Below are 19,957 nucleotides of genomic sequence, written 5' to 3' on the forward strand. Positions count from 1 at the left end.
CAATCCGAATTTGATGCGACAAGTGACCCGAGAAATTTTTCAGTGTTTCTATAATTCAGCAAATATATCGTCCTCCCCTGCTGCACTGTTTTTTCAGTTATTTATGAAGACTGTTAACTTGATAGTTGTCTTACTTTCAAATGTGTTTGAATATTTATAGACAATCCTTGTGTTTTTCTTTTTGAAATACGATTCCTTTCACGTTAGTTGATTTCTTGGAAGTTTCCTGGATTTTGTGAAATTTTCCCTCTTCTTGTCGTCTTCATTTGCGTTACAGATATTGGAAGCCCATGTTTCTTTATAATTAACTCCTCAGACCCATCATTCCACCAACCATGTATCCATTTACTCTCAACAGAAATAGTTTCTTTTGCAGTGTGTATAGTGTATTTTTGAAGTTGTTCCCAACATTTCGGTGTTCTTTTTTCAAAAAGAATTTTGCCATCGTTTCTTCTTGAAAGCTTCTGCCTAGTCATCGAGTAGGGGGTGTATTGGAAACCCGTTTCCTCTGATGCTGGACAACAATTCAAGCAAAGCGTATTAATGAATTTTATTACTATATGTAAATGGCAATACTTAATTTTGAGAATTACATAGATATGCTGCAAGCAAAGGGCGACATGCAAAATAATAAATGTTCTTCAGTATAACAATTCCTCGTATGAGCTGCATAGAATTTACATGGGAAGTAATGAGCTTTGACGCTTCTATTCAGGTCGCTATTCTTGACCGCGGCACTTCTGTTTTCGCATAGAGGCCGCTGGCTGTCGCGTTGTCGTATTGGAGAGCGGTCTGTCAGCGTGCCATTGGCTGACGTCTCCTTTACAGCCCTCTCGTTCCCGAATGGCGCGCCGGCGCTTGACTGTACGCCATAACACTTTTTGTGTTGCTGTTAGTACTTTCTTATAAATATTGGTCTAAACTTAATGACAGGTAGTAGTGTGGATCCTAACTGGTAACTTTAAAATCTTTTACGTTGAGTTCCTCCATTGCTGAATGTCTACTTATAGCAACGTGATCGAGTTGTTTTGCACAACAATTCGAATTTGGTGGTACCATTTTCATATAGTTAGATTTAATGAAGTTTTTTTGAAGAAACTAGATTTTAGTGCTTTCATGCTGTCTGGCTAGATCTTAGAGTCTCTGCCAGTTTGCGTTGGTTCTGTAATGAGGAAGCAATTTTCCTGCTATATATCTATAATAACATTCTTTGCCGACTTGTGCATTTAAGTCTCCAACAAGCCTATTGAGTGGCTTGCGATATGTGTTTATTCTATGTATGTAATAATTCCGTTTATAATGACTCCAATTAAATTACTGTATTACAATTTCCAGTTATTTGTTTACTGTTGTATTTAAGAAGCAACGTTAAATTACTGTTTGTTTCTGTTTAAGATTTTGTGATATTATTATTCCACATGTGTCGTCGTGGAGCAGTATGTAGTTGTCGTGTGTGCACCAGGATGAATGATTTTTGGCTTTCTCAAGCACTTTACACATGAGCACGCCCCTTTCATTGTATACTGGTTCTGTGAGTTTAGTGTTGTGTTTGTAACGTGCGCGTGGGGCACACAATACTCCTTAAAGCCTGTACTATGGTAAGTGAACGGGCTTCACCTTATGAGAAAGGATTTTCGTATAGATATCGACCGCGTGTACCTGCATGGTGGCAAATCAGACTTGCACCCACTCTGTAATAACAATGATCCGTCACGTAAGTTCAAAATGCAATTACACGTCAGTAAGGAACAAAAGCAACACTGAAGATGCTACCAATTTAATAATAATACGGTCGCCAGCCTAATTAGGCATTAACTGAGTTTCTTCCCTGTACAAGTTGGTGTATATTCATGCAAAACAACACGTAGTAACACTGCATAACATAGTAAAATTTTAGAACCAGAAAATCTATTGAACTGATAATTTCACGTTCTGTACTGATATGGAAAAACCATGAATACATAACACTACACTATAATGTATACTAAAAAACTTCGTACTGTCTATTGATCTGATCAAAATCGGGCATAGGTTAGCCTAGAAATAGTAGTTTCGAGCCACACACAAAATGTCAATGTTGATAAAGATAAAACACTGATAAATTTTGGCTTTTATATTGACTTTAACTTTTGCTGGTCAAATCAATTTAGAACACTTCAGAATTCAAATGAGAAAAAGGGGGGGGGGTCCTGAAACTATATTTAAAAAATGATTACTGATTTTATTATGCGTTCAAGATTTCCAGTATATGAGTTACTACTCTTTTTATCTTATTTACTGCTTATTTAAATACCTTTATATCTGTCTCGAAATAATTAAACTTCATTACTATATCAATATTAAAGTTATCTTTCAACTTCGTCAGACCTTCGTTATTCATTTACTGGTTCATTAACAAATCAGTTCTTTAAACACCATTCTAACATAGCTAGGTCTGCAAGTAATTATTATTAACACAAAATTTAATTTTTCAATTCGGGACACTCGGATTGCACAACATTTGGAAAGGACCCTATCTAGGTTAGTTGTGAGGATAATTAAATGAAGGGAAAGTTCAGGTAAAATTTAGGTTATTATTAAACAGTTCATTCTATGGTCCATACGAATACAGTACTAAAAGTTTCAACCTGCTTGTATCGATGCGGCGGTTGGCAGGCGACGAGATGGTGAAGCACAGAGCACACATACAACCACAGCTATGGGTCTTGACGTATCGGCACTTTAATTCTTCATAGCGTCGCAATACTTTTCCATTTAGTGCCTATGGAATTTTGCCATGCTGTGCGGGCGTTGGAACGGCATACCCGAGGCTCAGTGATACTACGTCTTCCAGGAGAGCCTCCTCGCTCCAGAAGGTGTTGCTCAAACCAGTGCCAAACTCCAAGTACCGCTGAGCCCGTTGTGCCGCGCAGTGCCCGCGTGCATTTTCCCGCGCTCGCCCGCCATCCACCTTTTACCGCCCCCTTACAGACAGGGTATTCATGCGAGGTTTTGCATTCTACATATCCTAACACATTGCCTACGTATGGACCAGACGCACAGTTACAATTTTAAACATCTTACAACAGTTTCAACATTTGTTACATTTCTATTCTATTACAATATTGCTTGACATTTGACATAAACATTAATTTTTACATTGAAAATTGTTTACAGTTTTCTTAACACAATGACATGAAACAAAAAAGAAATAAAATCAGAACACCAATTACAATAATTTATCGACAAATCAGATGGAAAAAATTTACTTATATGTACAACAGTACAGCGTCGTTGTTGTTACACATGCCCCTGTTTCTAGTTAATTTCACGAAGTGTAAATTTGATGGGAACACTGACTTTATATTTACACAGGGGTTCTGAATCTTTGTGTGAATGCGCCATCATAAAATTTTATATCACAAAACGTCCTTTCTCTCACATTATATAGATCTATACTTTTTAACATATCAAGAACATTTACCTATCATTTACTTAAGTGCCTTTGGCACAGTCCAACCTCCTATCACAACATAAATTAAGTAGCAAACTACTCATTATTATTAAATTTTTCAGATAAATAAAAATCAAAATTTGGAACACAACACTTAACTTCAAGGCAGATACAAATGCCTATATACACTATAGAACAATTTGTTGCTGCTTGCATTAAATGGCAGTCATTTCCTTATTTCCTAATAAACTCACAATATTATTTAGAAAAATCACTACATCTATTTGCTGCCTATTATTCAGATTTGGGCAGTCCATTTTGCATCATTTTATCACATCACCTGCACCACACTTACAATTCTCCTTTGTCTATTTATCTGCCATCTTTGGTGTTTGGCAGTACTTTATATTATGACTCATATACTGCCCACTTTGATTTTTTGGCAGTCCCATCTTTTATTTGGCTTGCAGCATTTGCTTTTTCTTTTCAGCCCTTTTTTCCTATACACCTTTACATTTATAGTACATTTGGTGATCTGAAACTGACATAAGTACATTAGCACACTGACATTAGTATACATACATTTACAAAAATTTGTTAGATTAAAAACAAAATAGTTTCAGCATAAGATACAGCACATTTACTGCAAATTGCTTTCTGATTGTACTTAGGTCACTCACTCCTAGGAACGTACAGTTTCAGGTCCACAAAGTTTCTTACACCTAAAGCTCTCTTGGATTTTGGGTAGGTCAGGTAGTAAGCATTATCATGTGGAATGTTCTGTATTATATACGGTCCATTATAAATATATTTAAATCTGGAAATTTCATGGTTCAGTTCACTAGATTTTTCGTGGGTTTTTAAAAGAACATAATCTCCTATTTTAAATTTTGAAACTTTCAGGTTTTTATCGTGTCTTTTAGATCTAGATTCAGCTTTCTACGTTGCCCTTTTTCTGACTAATTCTTTCTTTTGACTCGACCCCAAACTTGTACAAGGTGGAAACTCTAGTTTTTCCTCAATTAAACTTTTACTTCTGCTGCCTAACAAAATTTCTTCCGGTGGGAATCCAGTAGTTTCATGATGTAAGGTGTTCATGACATTCTCAAAGTCCGATATAAATCTGCCCCAGGCTCTGTGGTTATGACTGCAGTACGTTCTACACAATCTCCCAATTTCTCGCATGTACCTTTCCACCGGGTTGCTAGCTGGGTGGTAGGCTGAGGTATATTTAACCTCCACACCATATTGCTCCATTCCTTCTTTCCAAATTTTGGATATGAACTGGGGTCCATTATCAGATAGGACTGACTTGGGTTTCCCGATAGTTCTGAAGTATTCGACCATCCTATTAAATAAAGCTTTTGCAGTTGCCTTTTTCAAGGGGTATAATTTCACAAACTTTGAGAATATTTCCAAAATTACTAGAATATATGCACAGTTTCCCGAAGTCTTCGGGAGGGGACCATACAAATCTACTGATAATAATTCTAGGGTGTCCTCAGGTAATGTACTTTGCATTGGACCTCTACTAGTTCTGTTAGGTACTTTGGCCCTTTGACAGACATCACAAAACTTAATTCGTTCGTTTACCTTCTTACTGACACTACCAACAATCACTATTACATTATTAAATTTATCCAAACATTTCTTTGGCCCATTATGCCCCAATGCTAAATGAAAATAGTCTATAACATCAGTATCAAACTGGTGTGGCCAACATACTCTCCATTCCTCAGTGACTAAATCTTTTCTCCTGTATAAAATGCCCTTAAAGATTTTGTAGTATTTCTTAATTTGAGGATTCTGCACACTGTCAAAATTTACCTTCACGGATTTCCATGTCGGATCCTCATTCTGATGGTACCTCATATTTTTACATATTTGCTCAATTTTCCTTTTTCCTGAAACTTCTTTCATATACCTTATCTGGAAAGTATCCTCTTCATCATTTTCATCGGCCACTTCACTCATACCATTAAGCAATCGAGATAAAGCATCTGCCACGTAATTCTCAGTACCCTTAACACAGCAAATCTCATAATCAAACTGCTGTAGGTACAAAGCCCAACGAGTTAGCCTGCCATTAAGTAAACGACAATCTTTAAGAAAAGTTAAAGCTTTGTGGTCAGTATGTGTGATGAGCTTATGGCCCCACAGATAATTACTGGATTTCTTTAAAAAAATGGCTCTGAGCACTATGGGACTCAACTGCTGTGGTCATAAGTCCCCTAGAACTTAGAACTACTTAAACCTAACTAACCTAAGGACGGCACACAACACCCAGCCATCACGAGGCAGAGAAAATCCCTGACCCCGCCGGGAATCGAACCCGGGAACCCGGGCGGGGGAAGCGAGAACGCTACCGCACGACCACGAGATGCGGGCGGATTTCTTTAATTCCCATATAATGGCTAAAGCCTCCTTTTCCGATATAGTGTAGTTTCTCTGGTATTTTGTTAGAGTTCTACTTGCAAATGCGATAGTCCTGTGTTCGATTTCTTTGCCATCACAGATTTCTTGAAAAACTTCTATACCAAACCCATAAGCACTACTGTCAGTACTCATGTGGAAGGGTTCTGTCATTATGGGGTGATGCAAAATATTGTCATTCAAGAGTACACTTTTTAAATTTTCCAAATCTCTCATGCACCCTTCAGTCCGAACAAAAGCACTATTTTTCTTAAGGAGATTATTCAAATGAGGACTATTAAAAGCTTGCCCCTTTACGAATTTTCTATAGAACCCACATAAGCCTAAAAAGGCCTTCAACTGTTTTCTATTTCTAGGAGCTGGACACTCTGCTATTGCACTTAACTTTTCCGGGTCCTTGCCAATACCGGTCGTAGTAATAATGTGCCCCAGAAACTTTATTTCTGACTTCACGAATTCACATTTCTTCCACTTAAGTGTCATGCTCCCTGCTTGTAGAGCAACCAAAACTTTCTGCAATAATTCACAATGCTCTTGCCATTCTTCAGTAGCAATCAGTAAGTCATCTACATAAATGGTTATCCGGGAACTCAATTCTCTCCCTAATACAAAGTCCAGTGCCCTAATAAATACCGCCACAGAAGTGCTAAGCCCAAATGGCACTACTTTATACTGATAGCATTTCCCGGCGAATAGAAAAGCGGTATATTTACGGGATTCTTTGCTCAATGGGATTTGCCAGTATCCGGCGGTCATGTCCAGACTGGTTACATACTTCACATTATAAAACTTTTGGAGCATTTCGTCCAGATTTTCAGGTCTGTCTATTTCCTTCTTTACAATTTTGTTCAATATCCTGCCATCAATGACTACTCTTACTCCCCCATCCCTTTTATTCACGATGATAAGGGGACTATTATATTCGCTGCTACTCCGTTCGATTACACCCCATTCTATCATTTTATCTATTTCTACTTGAACAGCCTGCCTCTTTGATATGGGTACCGAAAACGGTCTTACAAAGAAAGGTTTATGCTCTAATGTCTGAATCTGGTATTCAAAGTTCTTAACTAGGCCAGGTTTGTCCGAAAATACGGTGCTATTACTGTCTAAAAGGTCAAGCAATTCTATTTTTTGATCATGAGATATCTCCTTCAAATTTTCCACAATTTCTTTAAAATCATGCCCCTGCCTGTTACTCTCATCTATTAACCTCTGGACATGGTACATTTCATACATGTTTGTCAAACCATCATTCCCTTCGTCGATCTCCAACAATAAAGAACCAATTTCTGAATCGACCACCTTCCCATTTTCCTCAAATTTTATTTCCAAATTCGTAGATGCATTATTAATTTTGACCACTTCCTGGCTGCAATCAATAATAACTTTTTCTTTATCTAGCCAATCTATACCCAGAATCATTTCAGTAATCAAGTCTGGCACAACCAAAAAATCGTGTTCAAACTTTTGTCCTTTTATACTAAATTCAACCAATATCTGGTTCTTTACCGGCTTGCTAGTCTTGCCAGTAGCACCAACAATTTTTACACCAGTCACTGACATAATCACTAGTCCAGGCTTATCACAGATGCGTTCGAAAAACTATTGGGAGATCGCACTTATCTGAGATCCTGTGTCAAGAAATACTTGCAATTTCACATTATAAATTTCAACTGGTATTATAGTTTGTTTAACCGTCAAATGCTTTTCATTGTTGTTTTCTTCCCTAAGAAAATCCGGGTCGACGATAACATCGTCGCAAGATATGCTTTTGATCTGCACATCACCTATATCTGACGGTTTCTTTGGTTCCCGGAGCTCAAAGTCATTAAATACTTGAACTCTTTGTAACAATAACACCGAGTCGTCCGGTGGCTCCTTTTTCCTGTGTTCGGTCTCAACATCTGGGTTTTGTTTTGAAACTTCGTCATCGGTAGGTACAATATCGCAATTAGCTGTATTCCCATTATTTTCACTAGTACCGAAATACTCGTCGTCTGAACTATCGTTCGAATCCGACCATTCTGGATCGCTTTCAGGTTCTAACATAAAAACTTTTCTGAGACAGGCACTAAGTTCTTCCTCTGCATTTTCGTCAGGCTTTGATTTTAACTCAATATCCTCTTTAGGCAAAACGACCTCATTATCAGCTTTACTCACATCCACTGTTACTTCATATTTAGTGTAATCCTCGTGGACTTCAATTACTTTCAGGTAATTACCTGCCCCTTCCCCATGGTGCCTTTCGGTAACAGCTTGTACTGTTGGCTGATCGTTAACAGAAGTTGCTTCCTCGTCAATACTTAGGATTTCATCCTCCATTTCCTTCCTATCTTTAACCATCGTCCTATCGGCAACACGCGTACTTTGCGCGGCGCTATTTACTCTCTCCTCTTCAAATTCGGGCCACGTCACCTTATCGACGTCCCTACTATTTCCTTTTTCACTAATTAACCTCCTTGCCTCATATTCCTTCTTAAAATCCTCCGAATCACATTGCTTGTGGCCCTTGTACAGATCGTCGATCTGCACACGCCAATCAGTTACTTCTGCTAATTCATTCTCGCCATTTACTTCATTGCTAACACTGCTAACCGCACCTCTCTGTGTATCCACTGTTCCATCTACTATTTCCTTCGCCATGGAATTACCACTCGTAATGTGTTTACCAGCTCTCACGGCAATATTTATACCTAATTCTGCCGCCTTGCTAGCGGCTTCTCTTCGAACAGCTGTTCTGCTAGGCTGGGCCGTTGCCCTCTGATGCTCCACTCGCCTGTTAACATGTATTGCTCTGCGCAGCGAAGATGACTCATCTGCGCACGCACCTGACGCTTGCTTCGCCACAACACGCTGCGTCGTTCCACGCCTGTCCCTAACCTGTCTCATAACTTCACTGTCAGTCCAGTAATGTTTCTTAAAGCGGGGCCGGTATGTTCTGTCCGCTTCCATTTGGCCCGCAACGTTCGCGGAAATCAGTTTCCCACGTCGTTATTATTTTGCGCGGTGTACCCTCTACCTCGACCTGGATAACCCCCTCTTCCTCTTCCTCTGCCTCTACCTCTCTGTAACATGTTGACGCAAAACCCATCGCCGTCATTTCTCTCGTCATTATTGCGGTTATTCCTGTTACTAAAATTCTGATAATTGGCACGACTTTCGCGCCAGTGATCTTCGTCTTCGACCCTTTCGAGAAACGCTTGGAAGCTGCGATGATTGCTTCCCACATATCTCTTCGAATCTTCTGGAAGCTTTTTATATAGCTCCCATACGATTTCAGAATCGGATCTTCTCCCTCTTAAATGTGTCAACTTTCGGTACCAATATTCGCAGAAATCTTTCAAAGAATTCCTGCCCCTGTTATCATGAAGTTTGGCCATGATATACCCGCACCACAAATGATCCTGTTTTTGTTCGGACCAGTATTCTTCCGTAAACTTTTGTTTAAACTCTTCGAACGTCATTAGTTCGGTATTCAAGTTAATTCCCCAGCGCTTAGCGTCACCTGCTAAGGCGCTAATTACTACGTTTATCTTCTCCTAACCAGACAAGTGTTCAGGAAACATCCTCTCGCAATTTTTGATGAAATCCAATGGATACCATCCGTTATGTTTCTTGGCGGGATCGAAGCGCTCCTCACCTTCTAACAGCTTCGTAAGTGGCGTGCCATTACAGACAACACCTATCTTTGATTTTACTCTCGAGATCGAAAATTTTGCCTTGAATTTTCGATGTGTTTTGTTCACACTTTTGCACACACCCGATAACTTTTTCGCCTAAATTTCTTTCAGTATCTGAAACTGCCTTTTTCAACTGTGAGATTCCATGTTGGCATTCGCTTACGATCTCAGTTTTAAGACCGAAAACTTTTCCGTCTACTTTTGTTTCAACTAGAGGCTCTACTTTCTCTTGGATGTTGAGAATTTCAACATCAAACCTACTGTTAATGTTGTCAATTTCCCCCTGCATAGTATTCATATTTTTATTAATTGTGTCAATTTCAGACTTCATAGAATTTACTGCAGAACTTAAGTTACCCACTTTTTGTTCTACCTGTTCTATTTGTTTACTAATTTTAATTCCTTGTTCTTCGCCCTGTACTTTAAGCTCGTCAACGTGTGTTTTAAGCTGATCATTCTGTCCTGCAATTTGCTTGGTTAATCGTTCAAATAAGTCGTTCATGCTTAAAATTTTCACACTGTTTTCTTCTACGGAATCGGTGTGTTCCGATCCTTCTTCAAAATTTTCTTTCGGTTCTTTCTTTATCTGTAGTGAATCAAACATGTCAGTGGATTCATTCACATACGCACTATCATCTACAAAGTCACCCTCTATTTCATGTTTTATTCCTTGCTGTGTTCTAGGCAATCTCAACATTTCTATCTGTTCGTTAACATGTTCGTGGTATTCTATGTACGCCAATTGTCTACCACTAACGCCATCTGTTATCTGGCCGCGTAAACTCATGTCATTGCCAGCCTCTGTCTACGTTCTTGTCCATACTGAACGCAAATTACACCCCACTACCGTACTTGACCTTCACTGCTATTTACTTTACTGAATATTATTTCAATTCGTGCCACTGAACATCCACTGTTCGGTATTCACGTTAATTTGTGACCGAAAACAACTGGATGTCCTGTCACCGGGAGCCACTTGTAACGTGCAAGTGACACACACAATGCTCCTTAAAGCCTGTCCTATGGTAAGTGAACGGGCTTCACCTTATGAGAAAGGATTTTCGTATAGATATCGACCGCGTGTACCTGAATGCTGGCAAATCAGACTTGCACCCACTCTGTAATAACAATGATCCGTCAAGTAAGTTCAAAATGCAATTAACGTCAGTAAGGAACAAAAGGAACACTGAAGATGCTACCAATTTAATAATAATGCGGTCGCCAGCCTAATTAGGCATTAACTGAGTTTCTTCCCTGTACAAGTTGGTGTATATTCATGCAAAACAACACGTAGTAACACTGCATAACATAGTAAAATTTTAGAACCAGAAAATCTATTGAACTGATGATTTCACGTTCTGTACTGAAATGGAAAAACCATGAATACATAACACTACACTATAATGTATACTACAAAACTACGTACTGTCTATTGATCTGATCAAAATCGGGCATAAGTTAGCCTAGAAATAGTAGTTTCGAGCCACACACAAAATGTCAATGTTGATAAAGATAAAACACTGATAAATTTTGGCTTTTATATTGACTTTAACTTTTGCTGGTCAATTCAATTTAGAACACTTCAGAATTCAAATGAAAAAAAAGGGGGGGTCCTGAAACTATATTAAAAAAATGATTACTGATTTTATTATGCGTTCAAGATTTCCAGTATATGAGTTACTACTCTTTTTATCTTATTTACTGCTTATTTAAATACCTTTATATCTGTTTCGAAATAATTAAACTTCATTACTATATCAATATTAAAGTTATCTTTCAACTTCGTTAGACCTTCGTTATTCATTTACTGGTTCATTAACAAATCAGTTCTTTAAACACCATTCTAACATAGCTAGGTCTGCAAGTAATTATTATTAACACAAAATTTAATTTTTCAATTCGGGACACTCGGATTGCACAACATTTGGAAAGGACCCTATCTAGGTTAGTTGTAAGGATAATTAAATGAGGGGAAAGTTCTGGTAAAATTTAGGTTATTATTAAACAGTTCATTCTATGGTCCATACGAATACAGTACTAAAAGTTTCAACCTGCTTGTATCGATGCGGCGGTTGGCAGGCGACGAGATGGCGAACCACAGAGCACACATACAACCACAGCTATGGGTCTTGACGTATCGGCACTTTAATTCATCATAGCGTCGCAATACTTTTCCATTTAGTACCTATGGAATTTTGCCATGCTGTGCGGGCGTTGGAACGACATACCCGAGGCTCAGTGATACTACGTCTTCCAGGAGAGCCTCCTCGCTCCAGAAGGTGTTGCTCAAACCAGTGCCAAACTCCAAGTACCGCTGAGCCCGTTGTGCCGCGCAGTGCCCGCGTGCATTTTCCCGCGCTCGCCCGCCATCCACCTTTTACCGCTCCCTTACAGACAGGGTATTCACCCGAGGTTTTGCATTCTGCATATCCTAACACATTTCCTACGTATGGACCAGACGCACAGTTACAATTTTAAACATCTTACAACAGTTTCAACATTTGTTACATTTCAGTTCTATTACAATATTGCTTGACATTTGACATAAACATTAATTTTTACATTGAAAATTGTTTACAGTTTTCTTAACACAATGGCATGAAACAAAAAAGAAATGAAATCAGAACACGAATTACACTAATTTATCGACAAATCAGATGGAAAAAAATTTACTTATATGTACAATTGCACAGCATCGTTTTTGTTATATGTTGCCAACAGTCGTTTTATGTTTTTCGTTCGTCTTTTGTTTGTGTTGTGGTGTCTGTCTGTACACGGCTTCATGTTCATTTATTTGCTATTTCTTATGTGTGTCCGTGTGTTGCTGTTCCTGGGTGTACGTGGATGGGGCCTGCTCTGCGCTGAGGATAAGGTATTATTAGGTCTGGCTATGTTTCACATCACTCTTTTTTTATTGTTGTAGTGGCCAAGATGATCAGTGAGTTGTTAGTTTGTTGATTTTGTTATTTCATAGTTTGTTGTTCACATCGAGAGCTCTTTCTGAAAGTTTTCCTGTAGTCTTATGAGGTTGCTGTTGAAACTGTTCGTTAATAACTGTCGTATCCTGTCCCATGTCACATGGTTCATTTCCACATTTTAGTAGGCCTTCAGCGAAGGTATAACAGTTTTTTTTAATCAAAATATCCACGGGTGTGCTGCCGGTCTATAGTGTCCAACGGGCACAATATTTCGGCGATCCTACATGTCGCCATCATCAGGTGAACTGACGGACTGAGCTCCTGTGAACGTGCCGGCACGGAGATCCGTACGCTATGGCTGCTCAGAGGGAACTGGGTTCGGTCGCGGCGGCGGCCGATTTACATACCCTCCGCCCGCGGCGGAACTGTGCTTCGTCCTCCGAATAAGATTCGTGCACTGGTGGGGAGCGCCAAAGATGACCTCGGTTTGAGGAAGGCCGGCGTGTACCAGATTCCGTGTCAATGTGGCAAGTCGTATATTGGTCAGACGATGCGTACCGTCGAGGATCGATGCCGTGAACACCAGAGGCACACTCGACTGATGTATCCGAGCAAGTCGGCGGTCGCTGAAATTGTTTGTCGGAAAATCACGCTATGGAGTATGACCGGACGAGGATTCTGGTACAGACGTCGAGATACTGGGACAGCGTTGTTAGAGAGGCCATCGAAATTCGCACCAATGACGACCTCATAAACCGTGACTGTGGCTATAATCTTAGCAAGGCTTGGGAACCAGCGATTGGGTTAATCAAGAGTAAATCGAGCAAACATATAGTTGTGACGACCACGGCAGACAGAGTCATCACACCGACGTCATCTCAGACGCCGTTGCAATCTGTTCCACCGCGCGACCGTGGCGCGGGGCGCGGACGGCGGAGGGAGCGCGCCGCGGGCGGAGGGTATTTAAATCGGCCGCCGCCGCAACCGAACCCAGTTCCCTCTGAGCAGCCTTAGCGTACGGATCTCAGTGCCGGCAAGTTCACAGGAGCTCAGTCCGTCAGTTCACCTGATGATGACGACATGTAGGATCGCCGAAATATTGTGCCCGTTGGACACTATAGACCGACAGCACACCCGTGGATATTTTGATTATCAAATATGCCGGGAGAAACTCAAGAATCAGTTTTTTTTTTATTTTTCCAACTTCTCACATATTCTTTGCATGTAGTTTTGAAAAATCTGCCTGTTATTCCAATATACACTAATGTCTAATCTTGAAATTCTCATTCGTATGTACTAGCTCACTGACATTTGGTTTTTTCTATTGGTTTTTGTAAGTGGGACTGAACTGTATTCCTTGTTCTAAATGTCATATGCTGACCTTGTTTCCTTGGTACGTTGGCTGGATAAACAGTATTGGCAATATGGTGATAATTGATACCAGACTTTGTTGGCAGACGTTCACCGTATTACACATCTCGATCACATTCCGCATGCGGGGATGGAAGGTGTCGTACACCATCAGCACGTTAGTCTCACAAGGACCGCCCTGTGGCGTGGATGACGTCTTCTCTTCTGTTGCACGATGTGTGCGAGTCACCAAGGTAGAACGGCTCACACATGTATTAGATTTAGGAGTTCTGCGGTGGACGCAGGAACTTTGACAGCTTAAACAAATTAGTGACACAAAAATGTAGCCTCTGTTAAGCTGCGATCCTTAAGATGTGCAGCAACTCGTTGGGTGTGCTTGCGGGCAGGTACAACCAAATAGTGGCCTGTCAAGGCGTGCAGTACTGAATACAATGTCAGGAAGACGACGTCCGTTCTGAGCGCCGCACAGGGGCTTACTGCAGTGATCACCCGTCCCTGTGACAAGGCTATAGGTGTCTCCACTTGCAGACTAAGCCTCTCAGACAGATCTCCACTACGAACTGCAGTTACTAACAGCAATCCTGAAACTCCGTATTAGAACCGTCATACACCAACGCCGCCGGCCGTAGTGGCCGAGCGGTTCTAGGCGCTACAGTTTGGAACCGCGCGACCGCTACGGTCGCAGGTTCGAATCCTGCCTCGGGCATGGATGTGTGTGATGTCCTTAGGTTAGTTAGGTTTAAGTAGTTCTAAGTTCTAGGAGACTGAGCCATTTGAACCATTTGAACACCAACGCCGAACAATCCCCGTTGCTGCCTGCGGCCGCCAATTATCACCACGCGGAAGTCCATCTTGCTGGCGACTGCACGGAGATTCTAATTGCGCCGCGATTGAGGTTGGTGGTGAACTTCAAAATGGCACCCATTGTGAAAGTCGGCAACTGTGTAAGGACGCCATGTCCGGTGGCATCCGTTGGCGAGGACACAACATTGCAGAGCGTGACACGAAGCTGTTCCTTCACTTTGGCGAACATGTCATAATCACACGGACTCATATCGGGTGAATGCGTGGGTACTTCAGTATCTGCCGCTCTTGCAGCGGCTTCGCCTTGTAGGATCGTGCATTGTCATGAAAGACGATAAGATTCAGTGCTACAACGAAACACTGTTGTACACTCGCATCATGTGCCACTTCAAACTCGATCCGTCCACGTTGTTTCTGTTAGGACGTACGACCTCGCACCCACACATTCAAACAGTACACACAGCATCTGACTCGGACATAGCCGTCACCGATAGCTGCAATACTACAATTGACCTTCCGCTACCAGTTGCAGACATATACTGTCTCTACATTAGCGTGTTATACGTTACTCTTCCCTATATCAGGTTTCGAGAGGGTGCGTTTCTGGATGAGGTATCGAATATATTGCTTACCCCTACTTATACCTCCCGAGGAGATCACGAATGTAAAATTAGAGAGATTAGAGCGCGCACGGAGGCTTTCAGACAGTCGTTCTTCCCGCGAACCATACGCGACTGTAACACGAAAGGGAGGTAATGACAGTGGCACGTAAAGTGCCCTCCGCCAGACACCGTTGGGTGGCTTGCGGAGTATAAATGTAGATGTAGATGTGGAACCTCAAGTTCTGTCACTGGAAAAGCCGCATATAACAGTAACCTGCCGTGACACAAGCTAATGTTACCCGCTGAGGGGATTTCTAATTTTGACCGTGCGTGTATATCTGACAGATAAAAGTATCGGACTGTAATTTTGAATATATTGCAATTAACAGGAAAACTAAACAGGCCTTAAATTTGGGGTTTAATGACAGTAGTAAAATCTTATACAAATGAAAAAACGAACGGTGGCCAGCCTAACTAGGCGTATTAATTTGGAAATATAAGCTTAAGAAAATTGAATATCAGTTATTGAAGTTAGTTTCATTAGTATTCGCTTTCAATAGCACACAGGATACAAACGGATACAGGGCACTCTGTGCTGTGGGTAGCAGTAGTTACTAATAATCCACAGACCAGTAATCATAGAAAGCTAAAATGTACCAAACTCATACTAATAACAGCTACAATCAAGATCAAATGTTCAAATGTGTGTGAAATCGTATGGGACTTATCTGCTAAAGTCATCAGTCCCTAAGCTTGCACACTACTTAACCTAAATTACCCTAAGGACAAACACACACCCATGCCCGAGGGAGGACTCGAACCTCCGCCGGGACCAGATCATTACCTGACTCACTACTGAGATGCTACTGCGAGAAGTGCAGAAGTAAAGTTAGACATAGAAGGCTTCTAACTTAACTGACGAGTAACAACCACAAATAAAATTAAATAATACCACAATTACACTATTTATACTCCCATTTATAGAAATATATCAGATATCCTTAGCAACAATAATATTCCAGTTATCTTTCTAATATGAGAAGCTCATGGTGGGGACCTATAAACTGGTATAGTATCACTAGTCAAATTCTATGTTTATTTCAGTAACAACAACCAAAGTTTATTCTTAGCTTCACTTGGAATAGTTTATATTCTTACATTTCCACATCTAAATCAACATATATACTCCACTAGTCACCAAGCGGTGTTTGGCGGAGGGCACTATTCGCGCCAAAGTCATATTTCCCCCCATCTGTTCCACTTGGCGGATCGCGAGAGGGAAAAACGACTGTCTGAACGCCTCAGTACGAGCTCTGATTTCCCTCATCTTTGAATAGTGATCATTGCGCGATATGAAAGTTAGTGTAGTAATATATGTTCTACATCCTCGGCGAAGATCGGATTCTGAAATTTAGTGAGCAGCCCCTTCCGTTTAGCTCGTCGTCTATCTGCAAGTGTTTCCCACTTCAAACTTTCTATGAGATTTGTAATGCTCTCGCAATGACAAATTGATCAACACTGAGCTCAATTAACTTCAAAAAATTATTCATGATAGTAATCATGGCTAAATTATGTTTCAAATGAGTTTAACTTATATGCCTTTTTCATCACCTGTGAGGCAGGTATTTTAGAGAGTAACATTTACACAATCTAACACCGTATTTTTGCAAAAACAACACTTTGCACTAAACTGGGTGTACTTTAGGTAATTTCTAACTAACTTCACTTTTGTGGTTTTAACTTCAACTTTTGCTAATCTTTGCACATTTGACCAACAAACAAATCAGTAGTTCATTTGAAACAGGATACTAGGTTTTATAAACACTTACGAGATGACCCTACATAGGGCCATGATAAGAAGTTATGGTTCCAAACACAGATTTCCAGCGTTTGGATTATTATTAAAAACACTCACACAAATTAACTGGTCCTTGTTCTAATACATATCTGTATGCATGAAGTTGGTGTAGCAGTGGCGAAGTTGTGGTGGCAAGCGACATGGCGGCTAATTGTACTCACGGCTCTTGAAGTTTGAATGCTCTATAAAATTTCTTCTTGGCGACTGATTTTTAACGTATTAGAACCATTCCGTATTACCGAGAATACCAATCAACATCCAAATCCACATCCGAGGCAATATTCCTTGCACAGTGGTTTCCAATTGCCTCCCTTGGCACCGTCGATGTTACTGTGCAACGGCTAGCCACTGACTGCGTACCGTTCACACCAAGGAGCCGCCTAGTTCGATCGCAAAAACTAACAAAGAACACACATTCCATAATCGTAGATTCACAGTTACCTAATATAAACCTGCTACGAATCGATATAAGTGTTACAAGCACACATTCCATGTGATGCAAATACTTTACGATACGGCAGTGTTGCCACTACTTTTTATCCAACCCATGTATATTTGCTAGTTTCTTTTCGACTTAAAAGTATCAGTATATGTATGAAATTACTGGTTTTACGTCACTTCGGAGTTGCCAAAGCTAGTAGTTGTTTAATTTACACATTATAAATTGTTTCTTTTTATCTAGAATGTTTCGTGATTATGAACCGTACTGATCTCTCTTTCTCATGCAATAGATGTTTTCAACTATCGAATACCATGTATTAATTAACTGACTAGATAAGATGCTTTTATACATCACGTTATAATTAGCCTTCCTAGCACTGTAGAGAACTAGTGTTCGACAGCTTGAATTTGTAGAATGGTCATAACTTCTCATGTAATAATATCGACCGAGGCTGAGTCATACGAACATTTACCCAATACTGTCGAACTAGTTTCAGACATTCTGCATATCTTCGGCTTCTTGGCTGCTAACAGAAGAAGGAATCAAAACTTTTCGTCAGGTAGGCCGGTACTTAAGTCACATAAAATTTAGAAAAAGACAACATTTTCCAAATTCGACTGTAATTGTTCTTCATTTTTCACCATTGATTAATTTCGGCTGCTGTACTGTTTTTAAGTGGTATCTGACAGGCGTAGGAACTCGACACCTAGTTGGACAACCGCTAACGTAAGCCGGGCAAACACTGCACTTTCAAGTAGTCAAACGTACAACAGTTGTGAGTACAGATAACAGATATATTAGCAGAAACGACAACATAGCCCAGAGCGAATCATCTGCGGTAGCATAAATTGGCATAACACAGGCAATCATCCAGAATGGAAAAATGGTCATATCATCAACAACGGTGGAAATCATGTTAACAGATTCTTTCGTCGCTTCTTGGTAGAATAATATAATCACAAATGAAGAGCATAATATTTTATATGTTTTCCATTATTAATTTATTTCGTTAAACTTTCAACTTACAAGGAATGTTTCGTCCCATTTTTATTTATTTATTGTACAACAAAAAGAATGGCTCTGAGCACTGTGGGACTTAAACATCTGAGGGCATCAGTCCCCTAGAACTTAGAACTACTTAAACCTAACTAACCTAAGGACAACACCCACATCCATGCCCGAGGCAGGATTCGAACCTGCGACCGTACCGGTCGCGCGGTTCCAGACTGAAGCGCCTAGAACCGCTAGGCCACACCGGCTGGCGATTGTTCAACATTTTTACCATTTTAAGTGCATACCACAGAACTGTCAAAGATGACATCTGTTATGTGTTCATGCCTCATCTTACATGAGTAACATATTTTCCAATGTTGTTTACAAATATTGTAACTTCTTTGATGACGATAGTTTGTTAAAGTTCGATGATGGTTTCAAAAGCCGGAAACTGGATAACTAAACAAATAAATGCTTTAGAATGTACACAATATTGTGCTTTTCACTTGTACTGGCGGAAATGTTGATATTTCAGGAAAGGTGTTATAAAGAGTCGTTACACAGAAGCAAAACTCAGCAAAAATCAATAAGAGACATTGTCAAGAACTTTAGCCAACTCACATTATAAGTATTCAAACTGCATAACATGCAGTATCCGCGAATGGTTTCTCACATTCCATCAAAAGCTTATCGATTTCTGCCATACAATCATAGCTTATTTCGGCGAAAGCCAGCAATAGGGAATTGAATGAAGGAACAAAGTAATCAATAATTTATATAAAGTACAAGAACAAAAAGATAAATATAGCAGGTGTCATTAAGAAAAATCGCAACATTTTTAATGAACAGAATACTAGACGAATTACTAAGCATAAAGTAATGTGATGCAAGAAAAGAAGGACGGGACATAGTGCCATCATTAACGATCTGTATAGGCCACAGGGAGAACCTACATTAGCTGTAAAACGCACGTGGCAGAATAAAAGAAAACTTTTGGAAACGGATTCTGTTATAAAAGCGTAACAAAACGCGTAAAAATATAAAAGGTTGGCCAAAGAATACCCTTTGTTTCGGAGTTGAATAATGTATCATTTGCCCTATGGCCTGTAAATTGGCCTCAAGGTCGTATATCAATAGAAGGAAAGTTGTTGCAGGCGTCTCCGTATAGGAGGTATGCCCCGTAAGAAGGCGTTTTGATTCGGTCGGTGAAGATACCAGTTTTTACTGTCTTTGGCTACACGTTTTATTCCAGTAGAGTACGTTTTATATTCTGGTGAAATGCGGTGCGTGTTTTAAAACTTTGTGAAATGTCCACACTCACGTCTAAACTCTCAGGTACCAGATGTTAATATGTTGCCGAATGGCCATAATTTCTGCCACTCATGACTACTACTTTCACTCTGGCATTTCTTTTTTAATG

The sequence above is a fragment of the Schistocerca nitens genome, chromosome 2, assembly GCF_023898315.1.
Source record: "Schistocerca nitens isolate TAMUIC-IGC-003100 chromosome 2, iqSchNite1.1, whole genome shotgun sequence".
Classification (NCBI taxonomy): Eukaryota; Metazoa; Arthropoda; class Insecta; order Orthoptera; family Acrididae; genus Schistocerca; species Schistocerca nitens.